Genomic DNA, 17,301 nt, shown 5'->3' with positions numbered 1-17,301 from the left:
TCATTCCCAAAATGGTTAAGTGTTCACTATGGGTAAAGACCGTGATATCTTAGAGGTCTACAGAAATAGACCCTAGTCGCTATATCTTCGAACAATGCAGAGATTATTGCTCTTCACGAAGTGATTCGTGAATGTATATGGATTGGATCCATAGTTACGCATGTTCGAACAATTGTGGTTTGAAGTCTACCACAGATGAGCCTACGAGCATATAGGATAATGCTGCTTGTTTTGAAGCAAGGCTACATCAAAAGCGACCACACCAAGTATAATCAACAACAACAAACTCTCCTCAAGATCAAAGTGAACTAGGTTCGATCTGAGGACAATATGGAAGACTTGCTCACTAAGTCATTGCCTAAATTCCACTTTCGAGAAACATGTTGGTAGCATCGTTTGCGGAAGTTATCTGAACTCCAATGACCGTAGTCATCAGGGGGAGATGCAGACATCAGGGGGAGGTGTCTACATGTATGGTCTTGAAACGTGAAGGGTGTGTTGTGCTCCTTTTCCCCTTCGACCTAGGTTATTTTTGTCCCACTGGGTTTTTGTTACTCGGCAAGGTTTTTAATGAGGCAACGAGAGAAGCACCACGTTTGGGCGACACAAGGGGGAGTGTTCAAGTAAATCCAGAATATGTGTCTGGCCCAAACTCGAGGTTACTTGCTCTAGTTGAAATAGGGTTTATATTAGAGATATTCTCGGAGAATCTTAGGAGATATCCAATCAATGTACGATTATGTTTCCATGTACAACTCTATCTCTATGTTTGTAATCCTCTATATAAAAAGGCCCCTATTATCAATGAAAGTATGACTCAATTCTCTCCCAATTCAGTTTTCCTTAAACAAAATCTATGTAAAAGTCTTTATATAATCTTAATTATATCAATAAATTTTATAAAAATAAAATTAAAATTAAAAAATACAAAACCGCCTATGCGCCTAAGCGCTAGTCCCCTGGCCACCACCCGACTAGCGCCTAGTGATTTTTCAAACCTTGGTATTAGGAGATAAAAATTTTTTGTTATTCATGAAAATTAACGTTATCCAATGAGAAATTGAGTAGCCTTTGTGTTTTAAATAATCACTTACTTATTTCGTTTTCCTCTCAAATTTGGATTTAAAAAAAAGTTCGTATACTTATAAGTCATTTTGTGCAAGTACTCATTAATCTTTCAATAATTCGAATATTCGTAGGATGAACTGAGGGAATAGTAGGGTGGCAATAATCGCACCTAAAAATATTATGACTAAATTTAGTTTACTACCCTGAACTTTAAACCAAAAATTCAAATGCATTCTAGAGGCATTCTAGACATCCTGAGGATCATTTCTTATGAAGACTACTAGAGCTATTTAGGAGTGGAAGCTTTTCAAAAGATCGGTGCAATTTTCTTCACTAGAAGACGAAAACTGTAAAACCGGACTTGTACGGATTCCGGCAGAATTTCTGGCCAAACAACGGCGATCTAAGTCCTGAAATTTTACCAGGATGGTCTATACTCATGGAGGAACATTTGGTATGAGGAAAGCGAAAGCCAATTCCGAAGTCTTGGTGAATATTTAATTGAAGGAAGAAAAAAAAAGAAATTGTGCAAAAAGACAAAAATCCATACTGCCAGATTCGGGCCACATGGCGACTGGCAAGGTGGTAGATGAAAGTTAATGGTGGTGGCTGTTGGTCTAGAAGTCAAAAAGCAAAGGAGGGAAAGAGTGAGATCCTAATTCAAATTCAAATGAAAATATGACAACTGAAAGAGACATCTTCACATTTTGTCCCCTTGATGTTGACCTTGTCCCTTTGTCCAATTACCCATTTGCCCTTACTTTTTCATCTCTACAAAAAGATTTATGGGCATTAATGGAATTAGGAAGCCATGACAAAAGCAAGATCCACATTTTATGCTTACATCTTTTGGTCATTACATCTCACCATTGATTTCTTTTCATCTCCACCCTTCATTGAAATTGCCTTGGCCTATAAATACCTCCATTTTCCTCCTTGCCATCATCTTCCTTCATCCATTTTCATCTTCTTTCTCTCTCCATTTCCTCCATTCTTCTTAGTTCTTCATCTTTTAGGTAGTTTTGTTTAGCCTTTGTGTAGAGAGAGAGGTATAGCATCTTTGGGATAATCAAAACCGGAGATTCTATACCTTTTGATCGATCACACTTGTGAATAGATTCATAAAGCCTTGTTCTTCATCTTCTCTTTGTGTTTGTATATTTGTATAGTGTTGTGGGTTTGAGAAAACTGAAAATACTATACTTCGAAGCATCACATCTTCTCGGTTTGCATCTAGAAAGCTTGTAAAGGGATCTATTCATCTCGGTTTGATATTGACACACCAAACCTGTGGGTATTGTGACTCCTTCTCACCATCTTCTCTTTGATTTTATGATGTATTACTCATTTAAGGCTTTTATGTATATTTCCATGAGTAGGGAGTAGTTGGATTTGGGGCCCTAGCCGAATTTGTGTACAGACTATGTAGTTAAATTTAATGTGAAACATGCCATGAATTTCTACCTTGCTAGTATAATTGTTCGTCATTTATGCATTTTAGATTCGTCACCTAAGATTGATAAGTGTTGATAATTTCATGGAAGTATGCTAGGCTTGAAAACTTAGTAAACTAAAGCATGTTGCGAATATAAAAATTGTAATCTTGATAATCAAATAAGGTTGCTTGGGTTCCTTACAATTGGGCTTATCATATAGGTGTAGGTTAGGTTTCCGATAATCAAGGAATCTTAGCTTGCATCTACATCGGTCTACTTGCATCTGATAATCAAGGAATAGGTAGAAACTAAAAAGTTTGTAAGAGAGTTATTTCTGATAATCAAGGGATAGCTTAAATACATTCTCTAGTATAGTTGTTTCTTGATTACTCGATAATCAAGAGAACCGAGGGGGATCCATCTTGGCATGAGCGTGTTAGATTTGGTTACTTAGATATGACACAAAGGAGGTTAGGTGTGATGTCTTACAACCCATTTCATTTCATTTGATCAAATCTTTTACACTTTGTTAGTTTATTTACTTTATTTGCATTTTAATTTTAATTTAGTTAAAATCAATTGAAAAGTCGATTCACCACTTTACCATTGTGAATATCATTCTTGATAGTTTTGGTTTCCAAAGGGCCGAGACTATTAATTTGTAAAAATATAGACTTGCATGTGTTTTCTAGGTTTTATTTTCGCGGTAATCTAGCTTAGGGTAGAGTTACTCAATCTTTTGGGTACGACACTCTCACTTTCCTTTTACTAAAACTTGACCTCCTAATCTTGGGAGTAGGGCACATCATTCATAAATTGCATATATATTCACACTCAAGGATGTCCCCAACACTGATGAAATTAAAACATCAGGGACTAACATGATTTTCAATATAAAGTTTAGGGTAGTAAACTAAATTTAATCCAAAATATTATGTAGCCTAAAGAATAATAAAATTACTAAAAATGTCTTATATGTCATTGTCCCCTTCTTTTTATTTATTTTTATTGAAGAGTAGATGACAATATTTAATTGATAAACAATTAGAGCAAAATTATACATGACGACTTTTTCTTTTTTGGGGGCACGATAAAGAGAGTCATTCTCTAAGTAATTTCACATGATTTTACTATTATAAGTGCATGGAATGTTGGCTTCTGTAATTCCATATGATGAGGTTTTTCTTTTGTGCCCCTATTGCCACCCAATCTTGTTCACCTACTAAGTAAATTTCCTATTCAGTTGTGCTCAACTGCCATTAGATTTAAATTCAATGGTGGAAAAATATATATAAATTATAACTACCTTGTTATTATTATCATGTGATTTCTATCGAATGATAGTTGAGCACAATTGAGAAGAAAATTGACCAAGTAGGTGATACTTGATAATACTCGTTACCACCCTACCATCTCATTTGTTCACTCTACATGTGAGTCATTTATTGAAAGACTAAAAGGACCCAATCTAAAATTACAATAAAAAATGATAACTTTCTAAAAATAACATTTTTATTTTTTTGATAAGTTCTTAGAATTTTTTATGGACACCTAGATTGTGTGTCTGGCCCAAACTCTAGTTACTTGTCTAACTTGTAATAGGGTTAGTCTTACAGATATTCTCAGAGATATCTTCGTAGATATCCAAATCATTGTATGATTATGTTTCCTTGTAAGACTCTGATTCTATGCTTGTAATCCTCTATATAAAGAGGCCCCTATTATCAATGAAAGCACAACTCATTCTCTCAATTCTCTCTGCTGTTCTCTGCATCCCTTTTTCCTAAAACACATTATCAGCACGAAGCCCTAACCCTGAAACAAATAGCCAAAACCTAAATCCGAATACAAAACGTTGAAACCCTTTCTGCCTCCGCCGCACGCCTTAAAGACCTTGATCCCAGGAGTCCAGAACCGGCGGCAGAATCCCAAGAACCGGTTGAAAAAGTACCGAACCGGCCCCCGAAAGCAGAGTTAGATTCTTCACCGGTTCACCACCTTCCTAACCTCCGATTGCCACCAAATTTTGTCAGAAGCAACGTCTTGATCCCAAGATTCAGGAACCGGAAGCATGTAGTACCCCAGAAATTCGTTATTATTTTCCGAGGATTTTCCAAAATTTAATTAGTGGTTATTGGATGGTTTCGTGGTTCGTGGATGGAGCGGAAGTGTTTCGGACAAATTTTTATTCGAAAAGTATGGTTTCAGGAGGGGCGCAAAGGTTGAGTTTTTATACATTGGGTTTCTCCGAAAACTTCATTCACGAAAGTCATAGAGTGCGTCGATATGAGTTTGTGGACATATAGCACGCGGAAATCGGAGTTCATATGCGAAAGTTATGGTCAGCAGAAGTTTCTGACATTTTTGGAAATCACTATAAATAGGAATTTCCATTTTGGAAAATTCATTAATTTCATTTTTGGAAAGTTTCCAAAATCGGAAACCAGAAAAACTCTCTTCTCTCTCCTGATTTTCCACTGACCCGACCCGACCCGTACCCGGCCGATCCGACCCGACTTTTCCTGCGAGCTTCGGCGACCTCTAGCAGCGAGACCTGGACAGACCTCTTTGCCTCCTTGTTCTGGTCCTCCTGGTGGTGGCCACTAGTGTCGATTCTCGGTCACGGTGGTGCAACAAAGCGGTGAACTCGAGTGCAGTCGGACCCGGTCTGAAATCTTAGTTCCGGCGACGACAGTGGCTCAAACTTGGCTTCTTGAGTTCGTAGGAGCCTTCCCTGTTGATCCTTGGTGGTTGTTTAGAGCGATTTACGTGGGAATTGGTTCAACAATAGGTGAACAGTGATCCTCGGCTTGTGAGCTTGATTTTGACCGATCTAGGCTGAGTTGGTTTAAACCCCAGGTATTAAAGTTGTTCTATTTGGTGTTCTTGACATTTTGGACGGTTGGATTAAGATGGTTTTAAGTTTTGCCGGTGGTGATTGTGGTGGTTGTGCCACGACCTGTGTACTAAGTTGAGATCGTATGTGATTAGGTACTTGACGAGTATTCTTGGACGAATATTTTGTGGTTGTGCTACTCGATTATGTATAGAAGACGCAGCAGGATTCTGAGATAGTATTCTCACAATGTTCATTTACGACGAAGTTACCTTTATCGTTTTGAGAGTTATTTAGTTAACTGCAAACTATAGTTGGTATTAGTGGCATTCCAGAGTGAATGACCACGTATATATATATATATATATATATATATATATATATATATATATATATATATATATATATATATATTTATGTGAAATATGTATATTCTTATTGGTTGATGGGTGATTTAAACAGTATGTATGATGGGTTTCATTCTATTGTTTTGAGGCTTGACTTTTCGGGAGACAATGTGTTAGGAATTGGGAATTTCTATTGTTTGAAAAGTTCAAAATTTGGAGTGACTTGCTTTAATGTGATTTGAACATTTTGATCTAATGACCGGGGGTCTGAAGATCTGAGAGTCACAGGTAGTGATTTCTCCTTTTGATTTGATTTTAACATTTTGGGTCCAGAATGACTTGCTTAATGTTTTGAATCTGATGACCGGGGAGGTTGGATGATTCGGAGGTCACGGGGTGACATCTCCTTTTGATTTGGTTTAACATTTTGGGTCCAGAGCGACTTGCTTAATGTTTTGATCTGGCGACCGGGGAGGTCTGATGATCGGAGGTCATGGGGTGACATCTCCTTTTGAGAGTTGAGTAACATTTGGTCCTGAGTGACCGCTTTTAAATGTTTTGATCTGAAGGTCGGGGACCTGAGGATTCGGGGTCGCTAGGAGTGACCTTAGGCATATATATCGGGACTTCACGCCATTTGTCGGGTGAGTGGATATGATCAGTTAGAGCTCTAGTTTGTTGCCATTGTACATCATGGGGAGTAGCGGGGAGCTACTTGATGATCGTGAGTACGTGTTTTAAAAGGGAGTTTCGGGAATTCTTTCTTTTAAATGTCCAATTGAGACTTGTGGTCATATTTAATTGTCAGAGTTTCAATTAATATGATTTGTCACGGGGTGACCTTTGTTGATTTGGGAATGTAATTTAAAAGGGAGTTTCGGGGATTATTTCTTTTAAACGTCCAGAGTGGACTTGTGTATCATATTGAATTGTCAGAGTTTCAATCATTATGATTTTGTCACGAGGTGGTTTTTGTTGTTTTCTTTTGGGAAAATAATATTTTTTTGGGAAGCATGGTATGTGTTCTTTTTTCTCGAGTTGAAAGGTTTTCCTCGTTTTGGTGTGAGTTGTGTAGAGTTTTGTTTTGAGTTACTCATACGAGCTTTCATAAGATTATCGGGTTTGTTGTGTGACAACCCGGTGCACTATTCCATGGTGTAGGGGTTTATCCTGCAGGTCAGGGTAATCGTGGCTGAAGCTGGTCCTGATAATTGCAGCTTTACGGTAGGAAGCCAATTTTGTGACTTTATCGTTATTAAGACTTCCGCTTGTAGTAAGCTCTGAGGAGCATTTACTTATTATTTTGTTGTGACAATTTAATTCGTAAACTTGTGTAATATATGACTCTGCGGAGCGGGTATATATTGACATTGTGGGTTCAGAGCATCAGTATGTACTTGGTTTAAAAGGAAAAAGTTTTCCAGGTATTTTGTATTGATGGCTGAACCATCATGCATGTATAATTATGGGATTATATATCGATTTTTAAGTGTGTTTAAAAGTCACCGAACCGGTAGCCTAAGTGACTGAACCGCAAGCAGAAAACCAGACAGAAGCCATTTAGGGCAGTTCCGGCCAATTCCGGCCAGCCACCAGCCAGAAGCACCTTTTTCCGACCAACTTCTGGCCAAAAGTTCCAGCAACCCCCGTTTGTCCTTTTCAAGGTAATTTTTTTATTAAAGTTCCCGCTTTTGTGTACTTTTCTTTAAGATTTCAATTCTTTTCTTTTCTTCGGGGACTTGCAACCTCCCTTCTTCTACCCCCCTTTCTTCTTCATATGGGAGACCTAAGTTGAACTGTGGGAGTTCATGCTATCTCCAAGCTTGGAGCTTGTTGAGAACTCCAAACTTAGAGTTTATTGAGAAGATACGATCGACCACTTACATCATTGTTTCGATCTAATCCAATACCTCTTAGAATCAAATTTCTTGGGAGTGACTACACTCAGAAATTCCTAATTTCTTGGGAGCGACTATGCTAAGAAATTCCTTATTTCTTGGGAGTGACTACGCTAAGAAATTTCTTTTGTTTCGTGGTAGCCTTTTTGCTCTGAAACTCTTTTTCTTGGTCTCTTTCAGGATGAGTAACCTGAACAAACTGGACTTTGCTCCATTAGGAACAACTGGCACTGTATATCACAAGTAGGTTTGTGATATCCGCCAGCATCTCAAGGCCCAAGGAATGCTGGATATGAGGTGCATGATACATGATGATGTATATATCTGAATGGCGCCGAGTATGACGTATATCGATTATGACGTATAAGCTCGAGAACGCGCGCACATGGTTGTGAGAGCATACCAAGAATGAGCATATGAATTGCATATGATAAATGCGTGACGTGAGCAAGAAAATGAACGAGGTCGAGTTGACGAGGTTACGCCCGTGAGTTGTAAGTTGCATGAGTGCTGTGAAGGCAAGAGTTTGTAACTCATGAACAATGAATATGCAAATGTTTAGTTAGTTTTGTTTTCGCTCGTATTAATGGAACGTGAAAAGAAGTCGATTTGTTGCAGACGACAAATGGTAGAAGAATTCAATGTTCCATTAATGTGCATTATGTTGAGGAGACGTGAGTGTAAAGCTCGGGAATGCCAGGAAGGTGTGAGCATAAAGTTTGGGGTTGCCGAGAAGGAGTGAGCGTAAAGCTCGGGGATGCAGGGAAGGAGTGAGCATAAAGCTCGGGTTTGCCGGGAAGGCGTGAGCGTGAAAGCTTGGGGATCTCGGGAAGACGTGAGCGTAAAAGCTCTGGGATTCCGGGAAGGCAAGAGCGTGAAAGCTCAGGGATGTCGGGAAGGAAGGAGCGTGAAAGCTCAGGGATGCCGGGAAGGCAAGAGCGTGAAAGGTCGGGGATACCGGGAAGGCGGGAAGGCAAGAGCGTGAAAGCTCGGGGATGCCGAGAAGGCAAGAGCGTGATGCTCGAGGATGCCTGGAAGGCATGAACGTTAAAGCTCGGGGATGCCGTGAAGGCATGAGCGTAACCGTTGCTAATTATGTTGGACTGTATGTGCAAGTCCCCGAAGTCCCTAGTCAAGGAGGTTTTCTTGCGGGGTTGATACCAAAGCGTAGTTTTGTGTCGTATAACGAGCATAATTAGTGCAAGTGTGTCATCCATCTAGAATTTTGTCGGAGCGAACGCTTATGCCCTTTCGGGTGGGCCCCTGCTAGGCCCTCCAAGGAGTCCCCCACTCCTGGCTATAGACCTCCGTATGGTCGGAAAATTGTTTGATGAGGGGAGCTGTGTTTAAGCAGTGGGCGTTTGGTAGCGAACCTAGTTTTTAATACCCAAGCGTCGGGGGTTAACTACCCGATCAATGGCTGCCGTGGGCAGCGTTAACCGGTCCCTTTACTCTTTCCCGGAGGAGAAAAGCTTGACTGCAATGCCACATAGCGGTCATTGTCATTATAAGGAGTTTCCTTACCGCTTAGCGGCTGGTCGTGGACCATAGACTCGTGGAGTCTAGACCCGTTTAGGTCTTTTTTTCCGTGGGGAGAGTTTGACAAAGTATGATGGCCGGAGGCTAGACAATATGTTTACATATAGTGTACATATAAATCTTGCTAATTGTATGAAGAACAATGAATAAGCATAGTAAGTAATATATGTGGATTTTATGGCCATGTAACATGCATATTAGATAGTTGCAAATGTAATGGGTGTCCATATAAAATTTGGGAGTAGCTCCCGGTGAATAGTATGAAGCATGGCATAGTTTTTTTTTTAAGTGAGTGTCACATTAAATTGATTTAAGCATGGCATGTGTATAGCATGTACTTGTAGTAAAGTTGCTAATAACATTTTTGTATTGTTGTAAACATGCTAAGGATCATTGAGATATAAAGCATGGCATATCTAGCATGTGAGGCTTAGAAAGCGTTGCCAAATCTACGATATGTTGTAGGCATATGCTCAAGAGTTATGAAAGCATGGCATTGGCATGGCATTTAATTTGCTCAAATTGAAAGAGCGTAAAAAGGAAGATATAGTTACTTATCTTATGCCGATTTTGAGTGAGTTGGAGTTGGAATTGGAATTGAATGTAAGTACCCAAATTATGTTGGAGTTGTCCAAGCATGACGCTCCATTACTTTGGCAAATGAGGTATCCCAGTAAAGTGCACCAATCCGTCATCAAGGTATTGCTTGAATGAAATGCACACTACTACAATAAGTTAATCAGACGACAAATATTTAGAGTTGTGTGATGACCAGCCTCACTGTGGTCTAAACGAGTGTTGTGTGACAATACTTTGCTCAACAGAATACCTGTTTCCGTTGTGTGAATTCTGCGCAGGCATGTGCTTGGCATGGCATGCGCGGGGATGTGTCGACACATTCAGACAACAGAAGAAGGAATTTGTCGTTGTCTGAGATTCATAACACACAAGAGATATAACTCATTCTTTGTTGTCTGAGGTTCATAACACACAACAGATATTACTCCTTCTTTGTTGTCTGAGATATATAACACACAACATATATTACTCATTCTTTGTTGTCTGAGATTAATAACACACAACTGAAGTGAAATTATCTCCCTTGTCTGTTGATTACTCAGACAACAGAGATGATTTCATTTCTGTTGTGTGTTATGAATCTCACACAACAGAACTTTGTTTTCTTTTGTTGTTGGTTGTTAGTTCACATGCACAACCACTATATTTGGTTAGTTGTGGTGTGAATATTGTAATTAGATTGGCTAATAGCCAATTACTGTTGTAGGAGAAGCCTTAATTTTGAACTTGTTTACAGTCATACAATACATTGTTTTGTATTGTATTGTATGAGATCAATGCTACGTGAAATCATACAAAATCAATGTTAGAGATTATTACCAATGAACAATAATTTTATATTAATGCTAAAAGTAACTTTGATACATCAAAACAAACTCCAATCGATTCACTATATACAATTTTATAAGCATTTAAACATTTCATTGAACTAAACCTTCCAATTTCATAAGCTATACAAGATTGTGTTCGATCCTCACCCACAAGCAATGCTGCAATACGAGCAATGCAATTTCCATCTTGTGCAGCATATGCTTGAGGATTCTGATGGAAAAGTTCATTATCTTGTGCAGCATTAGCTCTAGATTCATCTCCTACATGGAATCTTAGGCCTGAATCCACCCCAACTTGGATGCCAAGGACAGTTGCCTTTGCTGCTGTGTCAACATCATATTTATGCATAAAAAAAAATAAAAAAATAAAAAAAGAACATGGCAGAAACACAAACAAAGAAAGTTAGGTCCAGTTTCTAACTTTTGGCAGATGATCCATTACAATAACAACGTGATCTTAGACACCGGAAAACCTTATTTTTAATGCTTTTGCATCCTCTCCGAGATACATGCATGCACAAGACCTTATTTTTATGTCTTCATTGAATCAATTAGAGTAAACCAAATGCATGTGGTCAAGACGAAGTCTAACAAAATAATGCACAACATCACATTCGACATACCAGTACGTACGTAATTGTGAATCCAGCATACTACGAATATACTTACCAAGGATACGACTGGGACTGGTACTGAAAGCCCCTGATTCCGGTACTGCTTTCTATGCTTTCTAACAGATGCTAGCTCCTTGAGAACACCAATCTAGCATCACAAACATGTTTGCAGGCCAACCAATTTCAAGAGAGAATTCTAATTTTAATGGAAAGTAAATAAATATTTGTTTCTCACCCATACCCCTCACTTGAGCTCCTGATTGACGCTCAAGATGAGTCCACATTTTTGTTAGTCGAGGTAGCTGGTATTCCATCTGTGCCAATGTAACCTAGAAACATCACAATTATCACCGTGAAAATTCTGGAATATGATGGTCTTAGTAATGAACAACTTAAAACCCCCAAAGGGAGGTAGAATTTACAACTACCACGAGTTACTTGTTGAAATAGTTTCAAATGGAAATTCAAAATTAAAACTACTAATCAAACAACAATAATAAATTACCTGTAGAGCTGCTTCATGTGTTGCCGCCCTCTGGTTAAAAATATCAAGAATGAGAGCAGTGCGGTCACAGACTCTAACATCCCCACCAAAAGCCTTTTCCAAATTGTGTAATTGCCTAGAATAGTAACACGAATAAAACTTCAAGAGAAAAAGAATCTGAAGATAACAAAAACGTGCATAATCAAGAAAACATATTTCTGCTGGTAAAGTTTTCTGAAGGATTGGGGTTAAGCCGGTGAAATCTAAATAGCTCTCAAATCAATGCTCAAGAGAAGACGATTCGATTCTGGTTCAAAATCTTCTTATACATACAAGTACAATTCCACAGACATAGCACAACCAATAGATACAGGGGAAGGGAGGTAGGGGAGAGTCAGTATTGGCAAAATAAATTCGTTTAACTCATAGAAATCAATTTCAACAGAATCACATACATGTATGAAACAACTATAATGCCATTATGTTTCTTACCCTGCTGAGAGCTCATCATCAAATATCACGGTCTCAACACCCAATGCATGAATTGCACTCTTGATTTCTACAACCTTGCCAGAGCCAATGTATGTCCGTGAATTTGGAGACACTAGTCTGCATTACATAGAGCACAAGCAATTTAAGCTAAGTGGCCAACAGTCAAGTAATTAGAATTCTATATGCTAATAGGAAAACAGAATTCCACTCAATATGTAGCGGAATAGAAGAACAAAACCATATTTCAAGAATCGAATAACTTGTCTTCAGAACATATTCACCTATCTTTTGAAAATATATAGGATCAACTGACTAATGAATGGATCAGATAAGAGTTGAAGAATCAGATCAAGTATAAATATTCCAACTGGGATGTCTATAGCAATTAAGGTCTGCTCTCATTTTGCCGACTTGTCAATTGATACCAATACATGAGGTTCGGATTTGCAATGCTGTTGCATTTCTTGATTTTATTTTCCTATCCTCTTTTACATTTCTTTTATTTTCTTTATCTTTTCTATTTTCGATATGTCTTTTCCGTATATCAAGTTTGAACGAGATGTGGTAAACTACTTGACTTTAGGTAGAACTAAGTTCATCAAGTTTTAAGAAACAAAAATGATGCCTAAAAAAAAAAAGATTACCTCTGATAAGTTTACCTCATCACTTCTCTTATTTTCAAGTTCTGAGGCATTCTCAATATGATTCAGTGGCATATTCCTCCCTCCATGTTCCTTGCCAGCCCTTGTGGGTGTAACACCATGAAAGCTATTCCCATTTTGCATTAACACCTTGCTTAAATGAGTAAAATACGAATGCATAACTCTGAATCAAGAATAATAGCTTAAAAACAGATTTAAACAAGGAACCCATTCGTAAGACAAGCAGTGGCAGAAACTATCTGCCAGTATAATCAGTTGCCATACTGAGCAAAAACTGAGGAAACGACATGCTCAGTCCAATCAGCAATCTAAAGACCTTGTTTTACACTCAACACAGTATAAACTATTCAATGCAGATATAGGTACATACAAGTCTAAATTTGAGAAAATACCTTCCACCCTTCTTCTTATTTATGGCAGACTCACTTGACTTCTTCGCACCATTCTTTGAACACTCATCAGAAGTGTTTGACACGAAAACCAGTGCGGTACAAACTGTCTCTTTTGAGCGTGTGCGCAGGCGTGCCAGCACCGTGGGGTGCAGTCGTCGGGGGAGTCCCTTGACCTGACTTCTTCTTCAAGCGTTGTGGACGAGGAGAGCACCAACCTCGTCACAAGGTTCTTCTCTATGCCTTCCGAGAAAGGACTTCTTGCCTTACGGATAAGGGCTTTGGTTGTGATCTCTTTGCGTCACCGAATCGATACTCAACGTTGTAGGTTGAGCAAAGCAATCACTGGGAAGTTCTGAGAAAGCATGGGTTTGCTAAAGCGTGACTTTAGCTTCGCTGGGTTGTGAGGGCATTACCCTTGCTTCGCTGGTAGTATCGGTGGTAGTAGCACTAACAGTCGGCTCCAGGGGAGACTAGGACTAGAAGTACGGTCGCCGGGTTTCAACTAGGTTGAAGGTTTGCTCCAGGGAGGCTTGAGTAATCGTAGAGATTAGTTGATTTGAGAGTTGTCCTTTGATTCGTCCTTGAAACCTGGTATTTATACCTAGGGTTTCGACTGCTCCTTGCCATAGAAGGATTATTGATTGAAGTTTCCTATTCAATCTCCGCTACCTGACTCCAATAAGGGCTCGTTTTCCTTATGGATTTCGGAATGAGTGAAGCTGTAACCCAATCCTAAGTAGACTTATTTTTTGGGCCGCAGGTATCGGCCTGCTACGCTAAATCCACTAATGGATCTTGCCAAAATTACTTTTGCGCTCAAACATTGCCCCCCAGGCCCCGAAATTGGGACCGCTAAAACGTAACTGATTGAAGGGGACTAAAACGACATGTCTGGTGATCGAAACGATGTCATTAATGAGGGTTGCGTCTATTCGCTTGGAAAAACGTCTTTTCATCGCATCGTTTCCCTCACAAAATCTCTTATTTAAATCCCGCAGCCACTTCAGACCTGTCACATCAGAAACTCTTTTAGTCTCCTAAACCCAGAAACCCTCTTCCATATCATCTTTCTCGCAGAAACCCAGAAATGGCTCCCCCAAAGAAAATGATTATCGATCAGGAAGAAGAACTCGACGAGAACGTCGCTCACACTTGGGGAACCAACATCGGTGCCCGCTGTCATATCCATACTTCCGTCCAGAGACCTCTGCTTCGCAGGCTTCCCAATCGTCACGCCAGACTGGGTCCGGCACCGAGAGATTCCATCCCGGCCGACGCTATCGTTCTCTATAGCCTGCCTATTCGTCGACCCATTCAGGTCCTCCGAAGGACCCCTAGAGATTTCAGTAGTTGGGGTGCGCATAAACATCGAGCAAAAAATAGGGCATTGGCCATCCAGAATCAGCGCAGATGAGTTTTTCTGGTATCGCGAAGTGAGAGCACGAGATTTGGCTCGCTGGAACGCGGCAGGTATTACCCATACTATCGATTTATGCTTTCGCCTTCCTCGCGGTGGTAATCGTTCACCGCTCGCGGCTTTTCTTTGCTTTTGGAATACGGCCACCAACACCTTTGATTTTCGATTTGGCCAAATGAGTATAACGTTGTTGGATATTCTCACCATTACTGGCTTACCCATCGATGGCGAGCCCTATCTGCATGGCCAATTCGAATCTGACACCTTCGCATCAACTATGGCCCAAACCGGTCGCAGCGCTCATAGCAGCTCCTATCCGCGGTGGCTGGCCTATTATCGCAAAAAGCGCAATGCGACTGGTGGCATTGCTTTTCTGGAGTATTGGCTCTGCAAGTTCATCTTCTGTATCTCCGCCAATAAGCCCACTGGTCCTTGGACTTTCCTGGCCACAGCCCTTTACAACGGCCGCCGCGTGGGGTTAGGACAACCAGTGTTGGGTGCCCTCTACCGTACTCTATACCAGGCCACCATGCACCCTTTCGAGACTAGCATTTCTGGCCCTTTTTGGATCCTTGATTTCTGGATTCAAACTTACTTTCCATTCTTCCGCCGCAACGACATTCCACTGCTACCACCAGCTGACGCCCTTCTTGGTCAATGGCTTTGTCGCAAGGCAAGGTACACCTCCCCACCTTATTCTGAGTGTTTGTCATACTTGTACCTTCTGCATGAGATGCCCTACTGCGATTTGGTACTTAGTAGGAGATTCCCTACTCCTCTTGAAAATGGGTTCCTTCTTGGGGCTCTTAATTATAGTGATCGCGCGCGCTTGGCTTTTCGCCGCGCGATCTCTTGTTCAGACATTAGGCTTGCTGCTGATGAACTTAGTTATGAGCTTTACGCTCCCAACCACTTCGCTCGCCAGTTTGGTCTTATCCAATTGGTGCCATTCCCCCTCTACGATGCCTGGAATTACAATACCTCTTGGCGCAGAATTGGCCCCTTGACTGGGCCTCCGCCAGTACAAAGCATGCTTGTACTGGTTGATCTTCCTGACTGGGCTAATAACATCGTCCCCGTGGATGGGACCGCTGAAGATTATGATCAATTGACAGGACCCGCCCCGGATTTCACCCCGAAATCCGAAGTGGCCCTGCGGGGCCCACCTTAGAAGAAATTCTACCAAAAATTTGGCAGAACTTCCCCTAAAAGTAGGCTACCCAAACCCTGTAGGAAAACATTTACACTTCTAAATCAACCCATCCTTATCCTCCTGGAGCCACCTGCTCCCCAAAACACAACTCCAATTTCATCGGATAACAGTCTCAACCCACATTACAAGATTAATTTCACAAGTTATCAGAGCAATACTATTCCATTAGGTAACAAAGAACACAGAAATAGAATCATGAGTACGCGGAAGCAATGCTGTTGGCTATGCCTCGACTCCATGTACGCCCGACCTCATCTAATTTCGCCTGCAAACTAGGCATTTGAAAACCGAAGGGCCCAGGGGAAAGTACGTAAAAACGTTAGCGTGAGTGGACAAAAATAAACAATTTAAAAAGAAAAAGATTTCATACTTTCCCACATTTATCTCTTTAAAAACCCGATGCATGCAACAATTTAAAGAAACACAACAATTTTAGTTCAGCTCAAGAAAACCGACTAACCCCGCTAGCCACAACCAAGCAAAGAGGAAAGAACTCTGATACTCATGAAAATAAGACCAGCCCCGCTGGTTAAGGGAATCGGACTAGACCCCGCTAGCCCAGCAATAACATAATGAGTAGGGGAAGATGATAGCCATACGAATGAACCTCCCAGGCTCGGGTGATAGCCTCCCAGGCTAAAGTACTCCCATATACTCCCGTTATATACCCACACGCCACTATGTGTAGCGATTAGGATACTGGGCTTCAGCATTACTGTCACAAAGACAGTAACCAGCGCCACAAAGGCGGACGGGCTTCGGTGATCCCATCACCTCGCCACAAAGGCGGAAGATCAATGCTAGCAATGATAATAGTCACCCACAGTATGGCAAAAGGGAAATCCGATAACCATAAATCCATAAATACATAAGGCTTCCCCAACTCTCGCAAATGAATTTCCAACGACGTGTCCCACACGCCAAGAGTATCTCAAATCAATAGCAAAAATGCGAGAAATAATAATAAATCATAATCTCCATAAATCGAAACAAAACCAATTCCAAAATCATCATCAAGGCATTCCCAATGCCAAAACCGAAAGTCAATAAATAAACAAGAAATATCAATAAATCAACGGCGTGTCCCACACGCCAAAAATATTCTCGAGTCAATGATGAATAAGCAAGGAAGTTCAATAATGAACTAATATTCCATCGAAATCCCATTTCGAAAATCTCTCAGAAATCTCAAATCGATGAATAGAAACATAATATAAATAGTATAATTCCGGAAATCACCTCGGAAATAATTCGTCGAAAATCATGCTTTCAAATAAAAGTCATATATCGGAGATACTTATCGAAGGCTCAAAATCCATTTCCGAATCATAATTGAAAATAATGTATAATTAATCTCCGAAAATAAATCATATTTCCAAAATTAAATCATAAATCCAAATCCGAGCATAATAAGTTCATATCCGAAACTCATGAAAAATCAATGTCAAATTATAATCCAAGACAAAATATCATGCTCGATAAATAAAACGGTAA

This window comes from Rosa rugosa, chromosome 4 (assembly GCF_958449725.1).
Source record: "Rosa rugosa chromosome 4, drRosRugo1.1, whole genome shotgun sequence".
Classification (NCBI taxonomy): Eukaryota; Viridiplantae; Streptophyta; class Magnoliopsida; order Rosales; family Rosaceae; genus Rosa; species Rosa rugosa.
Note: the sequence above shows the minus strand (reverse complement) of the source record.